At 49.2% G+C, this 20,260-nt stretch overlaps 1 protein-coding gene across 6 annotated transcripts in view; it reads right to left on the bottom strand.

Moving 5' to 3' along the window:
• LOC138258904 (solute carrier family 26 member 6-like) overlaps positions 1-20,260 on the bottom strand; it is a 201,260-nt gene that overhangs the window by 158,156 nt on the left and 22,844 nt on the right. The gene's annotated exons all lie outside the window — the stretch shown is intronic.

The raw sequence follows: 20,260 nt of genomic DNA, 5'->3' as shown, positions 1-20,260 counted from the left end.
GTTTTCAGAAATGTACAGGTTTGGTAGGTTTCCCTAGGTGCCGGCTGAGCTAGAGGCCAAAATCTACAGGTAGTCACTTCGCAAAAAACACCTCTGTTTTCTTCCAAAATTTTGGTGGTGTCCACGTTGCGCTTTGGGGCGTTTCCTGTCGCGGGCGCTAGGCCTACCCACGCAAGTGAGGTATCATTTTTATCGGGAGACTTGGGGGAACGCTGGGTGGAAGGAAATTTGTGGCTCCTCCCAGATTCCAGAACTTTCTGCCACAGAAATGTGAGGAACATGTGTTTTTTTAGCCAATTTTTGAGCTTTGCAAAGGATTCTGGGTAACAGAACCTGGTCCGAGCCCCGCCAGTCACCCCTCTTTGGATTCCCCTAGGTCTCTAGTTTTCAGAAATGCACAGGTTTGGTAGGTTTCCCTAGGTGGCGGCTGAGCTACAGGCCAAAATCTACAGGTAGGCACTTTGCTAAAAACAGGTCTGTTTTCTGTGATGTGTCCACGTTGCGCTTTGGGGCGTTTCCTGTCGCGGGCGCTAGGCCTACCCACACAAGTGAGGTATCATTTTTATCGGGAGACGTGGGGGAACGCTGGGTGGAAGGAAATTTGTGGCTCCTCTCAGATTCCAGAACTTTCTGCCACAGAAATGTGAGGAACATGTGTTTTTTTAGCCAATTTTTGAGCTTTGCAAAGGATTCTGGGTAACAGAACCTGGTCCGAGCCCCGCCAGTCACCCCTCCTTGGATTCCCCTAGGTCTCTAGTTTTCAGAAATGCACAGGTTTGGTAGGTTTCCCTAGGTGGCGGCTGAGCTACAGGCCAAAATCTACAGGTAGGCACTTCGCTAAAAACAGGTCTGTTTTCTGTGATGTGTCCACGTTGCGCTTTGGGGCGTTTCCTGTCGCGGGCGCTAGGCCTACCCACACAAGTGAGGTATCATTTTTATCGGGAGACGTGGGGGAACGCTGGGTGGAAGGAAATTTGTGGCTCCTCTCAGATTCCAGAACTTTCTGCCACAGAAATGTGAGGAACATGTGTTTTTTTAGCCAATTTTTGAGCTTTGCAAAGGATTCTGGGTAACAGAACCTGGTCCGAGCCCCGCCAGTCACCCCTCCTTGGATTCCCCTAGGTCTCTAGTTTTCAGAAATGCACAGGTTTGGTAGGTTTCCCTAGGTGGCGGCTGAGCTACAGGCCAAAATCTACAGGTAGGCACTTCGCTAAAAACAGGTCTGTTTTCTTCCAAAATTTTGGTGGTGTCCACGTTGCGCTTTGGGGCGTTTCCTGTCGCGGGCGCTAGGCCTACCCACGCAAGTGAGGTATCATTTTTATCGGGAGACTTGGGGGAACGCTGGGTGGAAGGAAATTTGTGGCTCCTCCCAGATTCCAGAACTTTCTGCCACAGAAATGTGAGGAACATGTGTTTTTTTAGCCAATTTTTGAGCTTTGCAAAGGATTCTGGGTAACAGAACCTGGTCCGAGCCCCGCCAGTCACCCCTCCTTGGATTCCCCTAGGTCTCTAGTTTTCAGAAATGCACAGGTTTGGTAGGTTTCCCTAGGTGGCGGCTGAGCTACAGGCCAAAATCTACAGGTAGGCACTTCGCTAAAAACAGGTCTGTTTTCTTCCAAAATTTTGGTGGTGTCCACGTTGCGCTTTGGGGCGTATCCTGTCGCGGGCGCTAGGCCTACCCACGCAAGTGAGGTATCATTTTTATCGGGAGACTTGGGGGAACGCTGGGTGGAAGGAAATTTGTGGCTCCTCCCAGATTCCAGAACTTTCTGCCACAGAAATGTGAGGAACATGTGTTTTTTTAGCCAATTTTTGAGCTTTGCAAAGGATTCTGGGTAACAGAACCTGGTCCGAGCCCCGCCAGTCACCCCTCCTTGGATTCCCCTAGGTCTCTAGTTTTCAGAAATGCACAGGTTTGGTAGGTTTCCCTAGGTGGCGGCTGAGCTAGAGGCCAAAATCTACAGGTAGGCACTTTGCTAAAAACAGGTCTGTTTTCTGTGATGTGTCCACGTTGCGCTTTGGGGCGTTTCCTGTCGCGGGCGCTAGGCCTACCCACACAAGTGAGGTATCATTTTTATCGGGAGACGTGGGGGAACGCTGGGTGGAAGGAAATTTGTGGCTCCTCTCAGATTCCAGAACTTTCTGTCACTCAAATGTGAGGAAAATGCGTTTTTTTAGCCAAAATATGAGGTTTGCAAAGGATTCTGGGTAACAGAACCTGGTCCGAGCCCCGCCAGTCACCCCTCCTTGGATTCCCCTAGGTCTCTAGTTTTCAGAAATGCACAGGTTTGGTAGGTTTCCCTAGGTGGCGGCTGAGCTAGAGGCCAAAATCTACAGGTAGGCACTTTGCTAAAAACAGGTCTGTTTTCTGTGATGTGTCCACGTTGCGCTTTGGGGCGTTTCCTGTCGCGGGCGCTAGGCCTACCCACACAAGTGAGGTATCATTTTTATCGGGAGACGTGGGGGAACGCTGGGTGGAAGAAAATTCGTGGCTCCTCTCGGATTCCAGAACTTTCTGCCACAGAAATGTGAGGAACATGTGTTTTTTTAGCCAATTTTTGAGCTTTGCAAAGGATTCTGGGTAACAGAACCTGGTCCGAGCCCCGCCAGTCACCCCTCCTTGGATTCCCCTAGGTCTCTAGTTTTCAGAAATGTACAGGTTTGGTAGGTTTCCCTAGGTGGCGGCTGAGCTAGAGGCCAAAATCTACAGGTAGTCACTTCGCAAAAAACACCTCTGTTTTCTTCCAAAATTTTGGTGGTGTCCACGTTGCGCTTTGGGGCGTTTCCTGTCGCGGGCGCTAGGCCTACCCACACAAGTGAGGTATCATTTTTATCGGGAGACGTGGGGGAACGCTGGGTGGAAGGAAATTTGTGGCTCCTCTCAGATTCCAGAACTTTCTGCCACAGAAATGTGACGAACATGTGTTTTTTTAGCCAATTTTTGAGCTTTGCAAAGGATTCTGGGTAACAGAACCTGGTCCGAGCCACACAAATCACCCCATCTTGGATTCCCCTAGGTCTCTAGTTTTCAGAAATGCACAGGTTTGGTAGGTTTCCCTAGGTGGCGGCTGAGCTAGAGGCCAAAATCTACAGGTAGGCACTTTGCTAAAACCAGGTCTGTTTTCTGTGATGTGTCCACATTGCGCTTTGGGGTGTTTCCTGTCGCGGGCGCTAGGCCTACCCACACAAGTGAGGTATCATTTTTATCGGGAGACGTGGGGGAACGCTGGGTGGAAGGAAATTTGTGGCTCCTCTCAGATTCCAGAACTTTCTGCCACAGAAATGTGAGGAACATGTGTTTTTTTAGCCAAATTTTGAGGTTTGCAAAGGATTCTGGGTAACAGAACCTGGTCCGAGCCACACAAATCACCCCATCTTGGATTCCCCTAGGTCTCTAGTTTTCAGAAATGCACAGGTTTGGTAGGTTTCCCTAGGTGGCGGCTGAGCTAGAGGCCAAAATCTACAGGTAGGCACTTTGCTAAAAACAGGTCTGTTTTCTGTGATGTGTCCACATTGCGCTTTGGGGTGTTTCCTGTCGCGGGCGCTAGGCCTACCCACACAAGTGAGGTATCATTTTTATCGGGAGACGTGGGGGAACGCTGGGTGGAAGGAAATTTGTGGCTCCTCTCAGATTCCAGAACTTTCTGCCACAGAAATGTGAGGAACATGTGTTTTTTTAGCCAAATTTTGAGGTTTGCAAAGGATTCTGGGTAACAGAACCTGGTCCGAGCCACACAAATCACCCCATCTTGGATTCCCCTAGGTCTCTAGTTTTCAGAAATGCACAGGTTTGGTAGGTTTCCCTAGGTGGCGGCTGAGCTAGAGGCCAAAATCTACAGGTAGGCACTTTGCTAAAAACAGGTCTGTTTTCTGTGATGTGTCCACGTTGCGCTTTGGGGCGTTTCCTGTCGCGGGCGCTAGGCCTACCCACACAAGTGAGGTATCATTTTTATCGGGAGACGTGGGGGAACGCTGGGTGGAAGGACATTTGTGGCTCCTCTCAGATTCCAGCACTTTCTGCCACAGAAATGTGAGGAACATGTGTTTTTTTAGCCAATTTTTGAGCTTTGCAAAGGATTCTGGGTAACAGAACCTGGTCCGAGCCACACAAATCACCCCATCTTGGATTCCCCTAGGTCTCTAGTTTTCAGAAATGCACAGGTTTGGTAGGTTTCCCTAGGTGGCGGCTGAGCTAGAGGCCAAAATCTACAGGTAGGCACTTTGCTAAAAACAGGTCTGTTTTCTGTGATGTGTCCACATTGCGCTTTGGGGTGTTTCCTGTCGCGGGCGCTAGGCCTACCCACACAAGTGAGGTATCATTTTTATCGGGAGACGTGGGGGAACGCTGGGTGGAAGGAAATTTGTGGCTCCTCTCAGATTCCAGAACTTTCTGCCACAGAAATGTGAGGAACATGTGTTTTTTTAGCCAAATTTTGAGGTTTGCAAAGGATTCTGGGTAACAGAACCTGGTCCGAGCCACACAAATCACCCCATCTTGGATTCCCCTAGGTCTCTAGTTTTCAGAAATGCACAGGTTTGGTAGGTTTCCCTAGGTGGCGGCTGAGCTAGAGGCCAAAATCTACAGGTAGGCACTTTGCTAAAAACAGGTCTGTTTTCTGTGATGTGTCCACGTTGCGCTTTGGTGCGTTTCCTGTCGCGGGCGCTAGGCCTACCCACACAAGTGAGGTATCATTTTTATCGGGAGACTTGGGGGAACATAGAATAGCAAAACAAGTGTTATTGCCCCTTGTCTTTCTCTACATTTTTCCCTTCCAAATGTAAGACAGTGTGTAAAAAAGACGTCTATTTGAGAAATGCCCTGTAATTCACATGCTAGTATGGGCACCCCGGAATTCAGAGATGTGCAAATAACCACTGCTCCTCAACACCTTATCTTGTGCCCATTTTGGAAATACAAAGGTTTTCTTGATAGCTATTTTTTACTCTTTATATTTCAGCAAATGAATTGCTGTATACCCGGCATAGAATGAAAACCCACTGCAGGGTGCAGGTCATTTATTGGCTCTGGGTACCTAGAGTTCTTGATGAACCTACAAGCCCTATATATCCCCGCAACCAGAAGAGTCCAGCAGACGTAACGGTATATTGCTTTCGAAAATCTGACATTGCAGGAAAAAGTTACAGAGTAAAACTTAGATAAAAATTGATGTTTTTTTCACCTCAATTTCAATATTTTTCTTTTTCAGTTGCTATTTTCTGTAGGAAACCCTTGTAGGATCTACACAAATTACCCCTTGCTGAATTCAGAATTTTGTCTACTTTTCAGAAATGTTGCGGTTTATGGGATCCAGTGTTGGTTTCATGCCCATTTCTGTCACTGACTGGAAGGAGGCTGAAAGCACAAAAAATCGTAAAAATGGGGTATGTCCCAGTAAAATGCCAAAATAGGGTTGAAAAATTGGGTTTTCTGATTCAAGTCTGCCTGTTCCTGAAAGCTGGGAAGCTGGTGATTTTATCACCGCAAACCCTTTGTTGATGCCCTTTTCAGGGAAAAAACCACAAGCCTTCTTCTGCAGCCCATTTTTCCAAATTTTTTTAAAAAAATGAATTTTCACTGTTTTTTGGCTAATTTCTTGGCCTCCTTCTGGGGAACCCACAAAGTCTGGGTACCTCTAGAATCCCTAGGATGTTGGAAAAAAAGGACGCAAATTTGGCATGGGTAGCTTATGTGAACAAAAAGTTATGAGGGCCTAAGCGCGAACTGCTCCAAATAGCCAAAAAAAGGCTCGGCACAGGAGGGGGAAAAGGCCTGGCAGCGAAGGGGTTAACAAAGATGAACGGTACTCGCTTCTGGGACCAAATGCCAGAACTCAGGCCACATTGCAGCCCAGATGCAGCCATCATCCAATTGTTAGGCAGTGCCCTCCTGCTCACAGATGGATGTGAGCCAGGACTCTTCATTCCCATAGGCCTCTTTGTGTTATTAGCACTTTCTTTAAGAAATAAAGGGCCATTAGGCAGGAATGGGTTTGAGTCCCTCATAGGCTTAGTCAAACGCCATTAATAAAACCTGCACATGACAAGAACCTAAATTTAATACACTTGTAGATGTATTAAAAAAAATCAAATAATTACAAAAAGCTAAAATAATTAGATAATAAATCAAATTAGTTAGCAAACAGACTGCCATAACCCTATTCCTTAATCCAAAATCCAGTAAAGGACAAATAACAAGGTAAACTAAGCAATGATATCATCTCTAAAGCAGCATAGAGCAGAAGAGGTAATCTGCTATAGGCCAATAAACTGAAAAGTGTAGAGTATTACAACTCTGTAATACAATGCATCACAATGTTATCAAAGCAATATTCTGTAATGTAATACACAGCAAAAATAATCTCATGCCATAAACTAATAATAAAGAGCAAACTAATCACATGAATCACATTCAATGGCTTAATCCATGTTACTTCAGGAAAACAATCTAAGTAATCTCCTTCTGTAGTCTGCTGAAGGGCAAAGTAAACAAAGTAATGTAAGGCAGGGCAAAGTAATCAACACAATCTTCTGTAATCCAATGCAAAGTACTGCAATCAAAGTAATTTTATGTAGTTCACTGAAGGGTAAAGAGATCAGAATAATGAAACGCAGGGCAACCTAATCAACACAATCTTCTGTAATACAATGCAAAGTACTGCAATTGAAGTAATCTTCTATAGTTCGCTGAAGGGTAAAGAGATCAGAGTAATGAAATGCAGGGCAAAGTAGTCAACACAATCTTCTGTAATCCAATGCAAAATACTGCAATCTAAGTAATCTTCCGTAGTTCACTGAAGGATAAAGAGGTCAGAGTAATGAAATGCATGGCAAATTAATAAACACAATATTCTGTAATACAATGCAAAAGTACTACAGTGTAAGTAACCTTCTGTAATCTAATGCAAAGTACTGCAATTTAAGTAATCTGTAGTATACTGAAGGGTACAGTGAGCAGAGAAATGTCATGCAGAGCAAAGTAATCAACGCAATCTTCTGTAATCCGGTGCAAAGTACTGCAAACTAAGTAATCTGTAAGAAAGCAACTGGGGAAATCTCTATAGTTTAATGCACAGTAAAAAATGTAAAGCAATCACCTTTTGTGATTTAATGCAGGGAAAGGAACAGTAAATAAGGTAAAATTACAATTGTTTCAAGCTTGAAGTAGCCTGAATAATGTTTCCTTTAATACAGTGCAAGATAATGGACTCTAATCAAATACAAATTAAAGACAATAAAAGTAACGTCTCTTGTGTAACATAAAGTAACCCATGAAAAACATTATCTAATGAACAGTAAAATAGTAATCAACCTTCTCCTCTGAACAGATACACAGTAATCTAGTGCAAGGTAAGTGGGTTTCATGCAGTCAGATAGAAAGCAACGTAATTATAGTTATTTCATTTTATAAACCAATGCAATGTCATCTACTGTGTAGGTGCAGTAATCTCATTCTTCACTTCATTGCAGGCTGATGTTATCGGAGTCATATGCTTCTCTAAATCAGTGCCAGTTCTGCTAAGTAATGTGACTACTGCATTCTAATAACTGGAATACAGGTTATGCAGAGATTACCCATCTGTAATCCAGTAGAAGGGACATTTGTCAGAGTAATTTGTAATGTATTGTTGGATAAAATAATGTAATGTAATGCCCTGTACGTAATGACTGTAATTACCTCTTGTAGGTAATTCTTGGTAAAAATGAAGAGGGCCTGACAGTCAATACAGAGAGATGAAGTTGGAAAGTTGCACCTGTAAGGTTTCTATTGTATTTGGATCAAATGTCCAACTTCGCAAGGATTCACAAAGGAACTTAAGAGTACTCCAAGAAATCAGTGGCATTCGTGGGTTTCATGGAGTAGCAAACTGAGTAAAAGTTACTCAAGCAGAATGTCCACCAGGAATAACATTCTGTATGCTTGAATGTGACTGTTGCACAATCACTTGTTTTCTCTAGAAGGAAAATATGTGAATGTATACAAACTTTCCCAAACAATTTCATTGAGCAGGGGGTACTCCCTTTCTGTCAAACAGGAAGTAGCTACTCCTGTGTTTCAGGATTCAGAAACCACCTGCATAGTGTATGTGAATATCCACAAAGTTAGACATTTGGGCGTACTCATTTTTCAAGGGGCATCTGCCAGGAGCACCCAATATCCCACCACTGATCCTGAACTTGTGCAACAATACAACTAACCACGCCAAGATGTCTATCAGTCACTCACCACTACAGTAAACAAACATCACCAGCTGGTCAGCCGCCACACAAGGCACCAAGCAGCGAAACACACACGAACAGGCCGTAGCGGGCAGTGGCTGTTTCCCCGAGAGGTGGAAGGGTAGGGGCCGGCTTTGCAGCAGTGGGGGCCGGTTTTGCAGCAGTGGGGGCCGGCTTTGCAGCAGTGGGGGCCGGTTTTGCAGCAGTGGGGGCCGGTTTTGCAGCAGTGGGGGATGTTTTTGCAGCAGTGGGGGCCGGCTTTGCAGCAGTGGGGGCTGGCTTTGCAGCAGTGGGGGCTACAATATTGGCCTCGAGTAACAAAAGCAGCAGGGCTTCGCACTGGCAACCCCTCCCCCCTCTCCACCCCCCCCTTGTGCTGGGGGCTGGTCCAACAAAACTGCCAGGGCTGCTTTGGGGTGCCAGTCCGGCCCTGCACACAGTGCTTAATTTGAGCCAATGGTTGCAGATGGGGACAACTGACACCCACTTTTGTGGACTAGTGGTGATTTTCCCTCATCAGACTTTCAACCAGAGCAAAAGAGAAAAAAAAACAGAAATGGGGGAAAGAAAGAGGAAGCTAAAGAAGGAAAAACAGTAACAAAGAGAGAAAGCAGGGATGAATAAGAACCTGCAAGAATGAGATGAATGGAGCTTGGGATGTCTAGTGGTGAATGGAAGGGGCATGAGGTAGAATCTAGACTACACATCCTTGGTATTCAGCACCTCTGATATTCCTAGTGCCAGCCGCAGGCTTCTGAGCAAAACTTTAGGCTCCGGCCGGTGGCGTAACAAAGGCCCCCATAGCCCCTGAGCTCCAGGGGGACTGAGTTCAGAGGGGGGACTCAACTTACTTTGCAGAGGGGCCCCCTCCTCAAGTTTCATTATTCCACTGGCTCCGGCACTTATTGTATTACAAATTAAGCACTGGAAACAAATACCACCATCAAGGTGTCAATAAACCAGTACGGGGAGGGGAATTACAAGTTACCAGAGATGACCTCGGGTTCATGAGCTTGTGAATGGTATCAAGGATAATGTTCCTATTTTTACTTCTCGTCGGGTGATGATACTTGGAAACTCAATAAGGTCTGTTTAAAAAAAAAAAATTGTCAATTAACTAATTAGAAACCACATTCCAAATAATTAACCAATTGTTTATAAACTAAGAAATGGCCATATCCCCACATCAATAAAAACAGTACACTGTATAGCAGGTACCAACCAGATTACTATACACAGTGCATTACCCTTGTAAGCAGCCACAATTCACACACTCCCCACATGAAATAAAACTGCTGATGGACTAGCCACATACTAAATTACTATCCGTCAATATACATTGGTAAGCAGCCACGTGCCATTCCACTGACCATGGCAAACTGGCAAGCAGCTACTGGCCATGCAACCGACCACGAGGCACTGAAATGAAGAACCATCACCCACCCTACAACCAGACGTCAATACACAGGTAAGCAGCTGCACAACCTCCTTCTAGCTGCACGCCAAGATGGCACGTGCCACCCCACTCATCACGTGTCATTAAAACTAACAAGACGCCACACACAACACCACTGACCACCTACAAATAAACTGACATGTAGCCACACTGCATGATATTGGACTTAATTAGCAGACCAGACCACACGGGAGGCAGCAAAAATAAAGCCACTTTGGGCTTTAAAAAACATCTGGAGTGTCCCAAGTAAATCAGGTTTGCAGGCATGTATGCCAGCACTCCCAATCTCATTATCTTACTCTTTCAGGCTCCTTTGAATCCCTCCTGCTTCATCCTTATGCTACACATATCACATCCTTCCTCTATGGAAGAACCCAGAGGATCGGGCTCCCACCGTTCACATCAGAGCCCAAACATATTGTTTGTGGAGTTCCCCAAGGATCATCCCTCAGTCCCACCCTCTTCAACACCTACATGACTCCTCCTACGCCAATGTCATCTCGCTGACTAAAGAGCCCACCACCACCTGAGCCAACTATCACGTTTGCATGTTGAACATCGCCAAATGGATGAAAGACAACTGTCTCAAACTCAACACAGACATGACGGAAGTTCTCATCCTCTGGAACAACACCTCACCCTGGAACGAGGATCAGTGGCCCGTGGAACTCGGGACACACCCGCCCCAAAAGACCACGCCTCCAACCTCAGCATCATCCCGGACAGCAAGCTTTCGATGACAAAGCAGGTCTACACAGTCTCATCCGCCTGTTTTCACACCCTCCGCATGATCCGCAAGATCGTAAGGTGGCTCCCAGTCAACACCAGAAGCACCCTCATGCAGGCCCTCGTCATCATCAGAATGGACTACGCAAACACTCTGTACGTAGGTATCACTGCATGCCTCTTATAGATGCTCGGAATACTGAAAGCAATAGTTTTGTTTTTTTCATTGCAGCAGACTTTTAAAAATATTTTAAATAGGACTCACAAGCAAGACCTATTGGCTTTGGTGATGCTTGTGTAGCTGAGCTCTTGAGGACAACCTCCACATCACAGTGCAGTTCTGCCAAAGCTTCTATAGTTGCTGGTCGTCACTGTAAGAAACCGGATTATTATTTGAGGTCTGGGACTATCCGCCTCAAGGAACAAACACAGCCCTTGCCAGGGTGAACGTCAAAGTCACCACATTAACCAAAGCTCAAACACATGACCCTCTCCCCTCTCCTCGTAGCTTCCCTGTTAGACATAAATTGTGTGATCCTAGACCATCATTAGGTCGAGCGCGCAAGTGCTCTCACGTGTTCTAATCTATCTGTGGGGTTTTAATCACGCCCAACACTATCACTTTGTCATCATTAGTAAATGCTTTACGTTTGTCCCTTCTTGGGGCAGTTTAGTTACTGCCTTGGCTATCTACTCTGTTACATGGATAATTGCACGATTGTGATAAGTTTGCCTGCTAGCGAACTTCTTTTTCTTTTTGTGTGTCTCCTTCGCGCTCATGCTCATGGCGGCCATGGTGCTTTGAATCGGCTCGCTTATGTCAACTAATTTACTTTTAATTTTCCAATTTATGTGGCAAGAAAAGACATATTAGGAATTTACAACGCTAATAGATCTACCTCGAGCAAACGCGAGACCCATTCCATTACCAATGCTTGTTACTTGTTCTTTTAACGCTGTCCATCCGCCCCTAGTGGGAACATCAGATGGTGCTTCTTGTAGTACTGTACTTTCAGCTTCTTCTACTGCTTTTACTCAGTTAGGTCTCTGAATAAACACCTACATTTTTGACATTCTAAGCAATGAGCAGCGGGATGTCTTATTTTAAACTGAGATTTGGCTGACTGATTCCTCTCTCCCCCCCCGACCGAAGTGGCTTTTCCACTGGGATATAGTTTATCAGACTGATCCCTTGAACCAGAGAGGCGGTGGTGTGGCTGTGGCTTACAAGCATCTATCATTGCTCGACCTTAAGGACTGATGATCCTCTAGGGACAGAGGCCTCTGGCTTCTTCTGTTCTCTGGCAACCTAACAACTGTTAGCTGGCACCTTAATGTATAGACATCCAGGCTATGCAGGGGACTTTATTTCATCGTTAGATAAAGCACTCGCCCTTCTTGCTCAAAGTTGTGGACATTTTATAGTCATAGTTGATTTTAACATCCAGGTTGATCACTGTTCGGAGAAATGAGACATCTACCCTGTTAGACAAAATGTCAGCTTCCATTGTGACCCAATTTGTCACCACGCCCACCCTTCTGCAAGCCATGTGACTTAGGGCCATATGTATGAAAGCTTTTTCCCATAGACACAGAATGGGTAAAATCCTTTGGTACATCTGGCCCTTAGTGTTTTTTCTAATGTCCACCTTGACCTCTCAGATCCACATCCCCTGCCCCGGAGTGACCATTTTTTAATTACATTTAGATTATCTGAGTTTGTGTCTCATGGGATACATGCAGGGGGATGAATTTGTTTAGACCTTACAGTAGGATTAAGTATGACGAGTTCAGCAATGCACTGAAGGATTTTGCTTCAATACTTTTAGGCGCTATGGAGGTCGATCCCAACACTTGATTATGGCTTCACCGGACTGTAGATAAATTGGCCCCTATCACAGAGCTCAAATCTTCAAAAAGCTTCTTTTTGGCTCCGTGGTCAAGGGGGTGGGTGTGATTAATCTGGTGGTGAATAAGTTACTCAATGACTCACTTTCCACGGCTGTGGATCCTTGAGCTTAGAAGCGGGTTAAAATTTCTCCCTCTCTTGAAAACACCATCCACCGACCCTAGCATTTGGGCAAACTACTGACCAGTTTCTCTGCTTCCTGCAGTTTTGAAGGTTTTGGAGAAGTTTGTCAATTCACACCTTTCCTCGTATTTGGAGACATTATGATCTTTTTCATCCTATTAAGTCAGGGTTTCGGCCTCATTTCATTACCAAAGCTGCCCTTCTGGTGGAGACAGTACACATTAAAGGTACCCTGGATGGAAATGTCGTGCTGATATTGTTAGATCTATCAATAGCGATGGATACAGTATCACTTTCTCTTTGCTTCTTCTCCGGTTACATGCCATTGGCTTACATATCCTAGTGCTGACCTGCATGAAATGTGTTTTTGGAGAATAGACGCCAAGAGGTTGGTCGGATCCTTTGTAGCAAAATTAATTTGGCATGCTGATGACACACACCTGCTTTTCTCTTTTAATAAAGGTGAAAAGATTGATTCCGATCACATTAAATTATGGCTGGGAGCAGTCTTTAATTGGATGCAGAACCAGCTTATGTTCAACACAGGTAACACTGAGGTTCTCTTCTTAGGGGCGAGCGCAAAGCTCTCCGTTCCCTGTTGTAATCTCTCTTTGGGCTTCTAACCACGCCCATGTCACATCAATCACTTTCATTGGTTCGTGTTCTTGCCTTTCAAAATCCGCTTGCTTTCATTAGTGAAATGCATGAATATGTCATGCCTTTTCCAGTGTTTAGCGTGCCTCAAGCGCACCAGCCAACTACTGAAAACATAAGAGGCTCGATGTTTCCCGTCTGGTTTCTGGACTACTTTTTTTCTTTAATTCCTAAGCAGCGTGATCTCGCTGGGCAGCAGTTGAGCGCTTTGCATGACATCGATCCTGTTACATAGGTAATTGCCCTTTTGCCGGCTTACATAGATAATTGCACTTTTGCCGGTTACATGAAAAATTGCACTTTTGCTGATAGGTTTCACTGCGAGCTAACTTTTATTTCCCTTTGTGTGTCTGCTTTGCGCTGATGGCGGCCGTAGCCTCGCTTATGTGAAACTTTTACTTTTCAGTTTCTATGGCAAGCAAAGTCCGGTTCGTTATGTGAAACTGTTTTACTTTAAATTTTCAATTCACGTGGCAAGAAAAGTCCAGTTAGGAGTTTATAACGCTAATAGCTCTAACTTGAGCAAACGCAAAACCATTGCATTGCAAATGCTTGTGTTATTTTACTGAGCATCCATTTTCTTCATTATCATGTGTGAGAGCAATCTAAATACGTGAGTTTGGGATGTGCCTGTTGGAGGTGGCTGAGCTGCTAAAAGCTCAACCAGGTTTGAGCCAGATGCCCGGCTCGGACTCAGCTTCAGGTTCTCTTGGAGCCTCGAGCCCAAAACGAGCTAAATGTTTATGGAGTAGACGTGGCCCAGTGGCTAGAGCTGCCAACCTTTGAACATGGAGGACCCGTTGGAATCCCAGCCTTGACTCAGCATTCTCTGAATCTGGGTAAATTATTCAATCTACATGTGTCTAAAAAAATGTGTAACTAGTCTGGGACTGCCATGAAGTGCTCTTATGAACTAGGATAGGATTGGGCTATAGAAAACTGAAAAAACTGGGCATCTGCCTCCCACCTATTGCTCTAGAATCATACAGCAAGAATTATAAACAAAGCATTAACCTTTGATATGAGAAAGATTACCCAGCTAGTAAAACCATAATTCTAGTGACCAATCTCAGCTTCCCTGAATGACCAAACTGTGTGATCCTATGCAATTACATTACTTCACCAAGCATCCTTTTCATCCATTAGTGGGGTGGGGGGTGTTGTAGGAACGTAAAAACTCTCACTTTTAACAAAGACTTTTCAATGCAGTGATATAATCTGATGTACTAACCTGAGTTAGAGAAATTGACATTTTTGAATTACAAAGACATTTTCTTATATGCGATCATATTCTTACTTGTTATGTGTTGCATGATTTACACATGGACATAGCTTGGTCAGTAAGATGGGGGAGGGGCTGATCTCCAGATTTTCTGACGATCAGGCAAGCATAATGTTTAAATATATTTTAATGCAAGCAAGGCACACAAGAGGGGCCTAAGGGGCAGCGGACAGGGAGAGGAATGTGGTTTGGTAGGAGTAGTTCGAGAGAAGACACAATGGGGGTCATTCCGACTTTGGCGGGCGGCCAAAGTAACCCCGTCGGAAGACCGCTCCGCGGTTAACAGACCGCGACGGTCATTCCGACTTTCCCGCTGGGCCAGCGGGCGACCGCCAGAAGGCCGCCCACCTGCACAGCGGGAAAGCCCCTTCAACAATGAAGCCGGCTCCGAATGGAGCCGATGGAGTTGAAGGGGTGCGACGGGTGCAGTGGCACCCGTCGCGATTTTCAGTGTCTGCAAGGCAGACACTGAAAATCTTAATGGGGCCCTGTTAGGGGGCCCCTGCACTGCCCATGCCATGCCATGGGCAGTGCAGGGGCCCCCAGGGGCCCCACGACACCCGTTCCTGCCATCCTGTTCCTGGCAGTAACAACCGCCAGGAACAGGATGGCGGGAAGGGGGTCGGAATCGGAGGATTCCCTTGGGCAGGGGTAAACCGGCGGGAAACCGCTGGTTGCCCTTTTCTGACCGCGGCTTTACCGCCGCGGTCAGAATTGCCCATGTAGCACCGCCAGCCTGTTGGGGGTGCTACCTCCGGCCTCCACCCTGGCGGTCTATGACCGCCAGGGTCGGAATGAGGCCCAATATTCTGTAAAATAACCTTCTTTTTTAAGGCTTTCAGAGTGCGTGTGTTTTTGGTCTGTGTTTATGTAAAACTTCCTGCTGAAAGCTGACAGACACCTCAGCATACTCGACTGGAAGCACCTGTGCACAACTACTTATCAGAAAGTACATTTATTAGGGGGTAACACCCAAACACCCCCCTGATCCTACGCCCCTGGATTTACACTACAAACATGTTCACGCCCAGCTCACACATGGCTCTCAAAGCCATGCCAAACCTTTAGATGTGCTCGCCCTGTTCATTTGTTGGCTGGCCCACCTCTACCACACATGCCAACATTGTAGAGCAGGTAAGTGGGAGATTTTGAAAAATGAATTGGGAGAATGGATTTTCCCCATCGATTAGTATTGATGCAGAGTCAATTTCAGGCCGGAGTCAGCTAAAATAAAGCCATTTTGGACTTCAAAAATCGGGAGTCTACAGCTTGGTATATTGGCATGTATGCTCTAAAGTACAGCCCATGAACTGAAGGGCGAGGCTCCCAGTGCCACCTGAGGGAAAACAGCGTTCTCCAACGCCAGGGGGTGAAGAGTGCACCGGTGAGCCTGTGTGACACGTGGGAGGGGGTGAAGCTTGCACCAGTGAGCCAGTGTGACACGGGGCAGGGGGTGAAGCTTGTACCAGTGAGCTCATGTCACAAGTGATAGGAGGTGGAGCATGCACTGATAATCATGTGGGATAAATGACAGGGGGTGAAGTGTGCACCAGTGAACCTAGTACACGTGGCGGGGTGAAGCGTGCACCAGTGAGCCAGTGTGACACATGGTAGGGGGCGAAGCATGCACCAGTGAGCCCATATGATAGGTGGTAGGATCGAAGCATACACCAGTGAGCCTGTGACACGTGGCAGGGGCTGAAGTATGCACCAGTGAGCCCGTGGGACATGAGGCAGGGGGCGAAGCATGCACCAGTGAGCCTGTGTGACATGTGGCAGGGGCAAAGCGTGCACCAGTGAGCCTGTGTGACATGTGGCGGGGGCAAAGCGTGCACCAGCAAGCCTATGTGACACGTGGCAGGGAGTGAAATTTGTACCAGTGAGCCCGTGTGACACGTGGCAGGGAACCAAGCATGCACCAGTGAGCCCGTGTGACACGTGGCAGGGGGTGAAGCTTGCACCAGTGAGAGCGTGTGACACATGGCAGGAGGGGAAGCGTGCACCAGTGAGCCCAATACCACTGACCTGGTCAGTGAACTGCTCTGCCTCCCATAGCTCCACCAGTAAGTAGAGCCCTCTCCTCTGAACTCCTGACCTCTGTCAGGAGTTCGAGGCCCTCCTCCACCCGCAGGCTTCTGCAGGGGGTGAAGCTTGCACCAGTGAGCCCATGTGAAAGGGGCGGGGGGTAAAGCTTGCACCAGTGAGCCAGTGTGGCAGGGGGTGAAGCGTGTACCCGTGAGCCACGTGACGTGGCAGGGGGTGAAGAGTGCACCAGTGAGCCTGTGTGACATGTGGCAGGGGGTGAAGCGTGCACCAGTGAGCCCGTGTGCCCCAGTGAGAGTGTGTGACACATGGCAGGAAGGGAAGCGTGCACCAGTGAGCCCGTGTGACACGTGGCAGGGGGTGAAGCTTGCACCAGTGAGAGCGTGTGACACATGGCAGGAGGGGAAGCGTGCACCAGTGAGCCTGTGTGACCCTTGGCAAGGGGTGAAGCTTGCACCAGTGAGCCAGTGTGACAAGTGGCAAGGGGTGAAGCATGCACCAGTGAGCAAGTGTGACACTTGGCAGGGGGTGAAGCGTGAACCAGCCTGTGTGACACTTGGCAGGGGGTGAAGCGTGCACCAGCCTGTGTGACACCTGGCAGGGGGTGAAGCGTGCACCAACCTGTGTGACACGTGGCAGGGGGTGAAGCGTGCACCAGTGAGCCTGTGTGACCCTTGGCAAGGGGTGAAGCTTGCACCAGTGAGCCAGTGTGACAAGTGGCAGGGGGTGAAGTGTGCACCAGTGAGCAAGTGTGACATGTGGCAGGGGGTGAAGAGTGCATCAGTGAGCCTGTGTGACCCTTGGCAAGGGGTGAAGCGTGCACCAGTGAGCCCGTGTGACAAGGAGCAGGGGGTGAAGCATGCACCAGTGAGCAAGTGTCACACTTGGCAGGGGGTGAAGCGTGCACCAGCCTGTGTGACACTTGGCAGGGGGTGAAGCGTGCACCAACCTGTGTGACACGTGGCAGGAGTGAAGCGTGCACCAGTGAGCCTGTGTGACCCTTGGCAAGGGGTGAAGCTTGCACCAGTGAGCCAGTGTGACAAGTGGCAAGGGGTGAAGCGTGCACCAGTGAGCAAGTGTGACATGTGGCAGGGGGTGAAGAGTGCACCAGTGAGCCTGTGTGACCCTTGGAAAGGGGTGAAGCGTGCACCAGTGAGACCGTGTGACAAGGGGCAGGGGGTGAAGCATGCACCAGTGAGCCAGTGTGACATGTGACAAGGGGTGAAGAGTGCATCAGAGAGCACGTGTGACCCTTGGCAGGGGGTGAAGCGTGTACCAGCCTGTGTGACACGTGGCAGGGGGTGAAGCGTGCACCAACCTGTGTGACACTTGGCAGGGGGTGAAGCATGCATCAACCTGTGTCACGCGGCAGGAGTGAAGCGTGCACCAGCATGTGTGACACGTGGCAGGGGGTGAAGCGTGCACCGGTGAGCCTATGTGACACTTGGCGGGGGTGAAGCATGTACCAGTGAGCCTGTTTAGCAGGGGGTGAAGCGTGCACCAGCCTGTGTGGCACCTGGCGGGGGTGAAGCATGTACCAACCTGTGTGACACGTAGCAGGGAGTGAAGCGAGCACCAACCTGTGTGACACGTGGCAGGAGTGAAGCGTGCACCAGTGAGCCTGTGTGTCAAGTGGCAGGGGGTGAAGCGTGCACCAGCCTGTGTGACCCTTGGCAGGGGGTAAAGCATGCACCAACCTGTGTGTCAAGTGGCAGGGGGTGAAGCGTGCACCAGTGAGCCTGTGTGTCAAGTGGCAGGGGGTGAAGCGTGCACGGGTAAGCACGTGTCACAAGTGGCAGCAGGTGGGTGTATCCGATGTGCCAAGCACAGGAGCGGGGTGACCCGAACAGCGTGAACGCAGCAGCGGCCTGCGAGTGGAGTTGGCACACTCCAGGCCGGACTGGCTGTTTATTCCACTGGGCATTTCCCCGGTGGGTGGAGTCAGAGGCCGGTTTTGAAACCCCAGCACCCTCGGAGGTGCCACCTTCCCCAGCTCAGGGGGGGCTTCATTAGGGAGAGAGGGATGGGGGAGGTAGAGAGAAAGCGATCAGAGAGGGAGAAGAGAGAGATTGTGCGAGGAGATGGAGGGGCTGGGGCTGGTCTGCGCGTTCGTGTTGCCTGGCCTGTGTTCGGCTCACCAGTTCGAGGAGATGGAGGGGCTGGGGCTGGTCTGTACGCTCGTGTTGCCTGGGCTGTGTTCGGCTCACCAGTGCAAGGAGATGGCGGGGCTGGGGCTGGTCTATGCGCTCGTGTTGCCTGGGCTGTGTTCGGCTCACCAGTGCAAGGAGATGGAGGGGCTGGTCTGTACGCTCGTGTTGCCTGGGCTGTGTTCGGCTCACCAGTGCAAGGAGATGGAGGGGCTGGTCTGTACGCTCGTGTTGCCTGGGCTGTGTTCGGCTCACCAGTGCAAGGAGATGGCGGGGCTGGGGCTGGTCTATGCGCTCGTGTTGCCTGGGCTGTGTTCGGCTCACCAGTGCAAGGAGATGGAGGGGCTGGGGCTGGTCTGTACGCTCGTGTTGCCTGGCCTGTGTTCGGCTCACCAGTGCAAGGAGATGGAGGGGCTGGGGCTGGTCTGTACGCTCGTGTTGCCTGGGCTGTGTTCGGCTCACCAGTGCAAGGAGACTGAGGGGCTGGGGCTGGTCTGTACGCTCGTGTTGCCTGGCCTGTGTTCGGCTCACCAGTGCAAGGAGATGGAGGGGCTGGGGCTGGTCTATGCGCTCGTGTTGCCTGGGCTGTGTTCGGCTCACCAGTGCAAGGAGATGGAGGGGCTGGGGCTGGTCTATGCGCTCGTGTTGCCTGGGCTGTGTTCGGCTCACCAGTGCAAGGAGATGGAGGGGCTGGTCTGTACGCTCGTGTTGCCTGGGCTGTGTTCGGCTCACCAGTGCAAGGAGATGGAGGGGCTGGGGGTGGTCTGTACGCTCGTGTTGCCTGGGCTGTGTTCGGCTCACCAGTGCAAGGAGATGGAGGGGCTGGTCTGTACGCTCGTGTTGCCTGGGCTGTGTTCGGCTCACCAGTGCAAGGAGATGGAGGGGCTGGGCTGGTCTGTACGCTCGTGTTGCCTGGGCTGTGTTCGGCTCACCAGTGCGAGGAGATGGAGGGGCTGGGCTGGTCTGTACGCTCGTGTTGCCTGGGCTGTGTTCGGCTCACCAGTGCAAGGAGATGGAGGGGCTGGGGCTGGTCTGCACGCTCGTGTTGCCTGGGCTGTGTTCGGCTCACCAGTGCAAGGAGATGGAGGGGCTGGTCTGTACGCTCGTGTTGCCTGGGCTGTGTTCGGCTCACCAGTGCAAGGAGATGGAGGGGCTGGGCTGGTCTGTACGCTCGTGTTGCCTGGGCTGTGTTCGGCTCACCAGTGCAAGGAGATGGAGGGGCTGGGGCTGGTCTATGCGCTCGTGTTGCCTGGGCTGTGTTCGGCTCACCAGTGCAAGGAGATGGAGGGGCTGGGGCTGGTCTGTACGCTCGTGTTGCCTGGGCTGTGTTCGGCTCACCAGTGCAAGGAGATGGAGGGGCTGGTCTGTACGCTCGTGTTGCCTGGCCTGTGTTCGGCTCACCAGTGCAAGGAGATGGAGGGGCTGGGGGTGGTCTGTACGCTCGTGTTGCCTGGGCTGTGTTCGGCTCACCAGTGCAAGGAGATGGAGGGGCTGGGCTGGTCTGTACGCTCGTGTTGCCTGGGCTGTGTTCGGCTCACCAGTGCAAGGAGATGGAGGGGCTGGTCTGTACGCTCGTGTTGCCTGGCCTGTGTTCGGCTCACCAGTGCAAGGAGATGGAGGGGCTGGGGGTGGTCTGTACGCTCGTGTTGCCTGGGCTGTGTTCGGCTCACCAGTGCAAGGAGATGGAGGGGCTGGGGCTGGTC

Source organism: Pleurodeles waltl, chromosome 9 (genome assembly GCF_031143425.1).
Source record: "Pleurodeles waltl isolate 20211129_DDA chromosome 9, aPleWal1.hap1.20221129, whole genome shotgun sequence".
Classification (NCBI taxonomy): domain Eukaryota; kingdom Metazoa; phylum Chordata; class Amphibia; order Caudata; family Salamandridae; genus Pleurodeles; species Pleurodeles waltl.
This window is presented reverse-complemented; position numbering and strand designations above follow the sequence as displayed.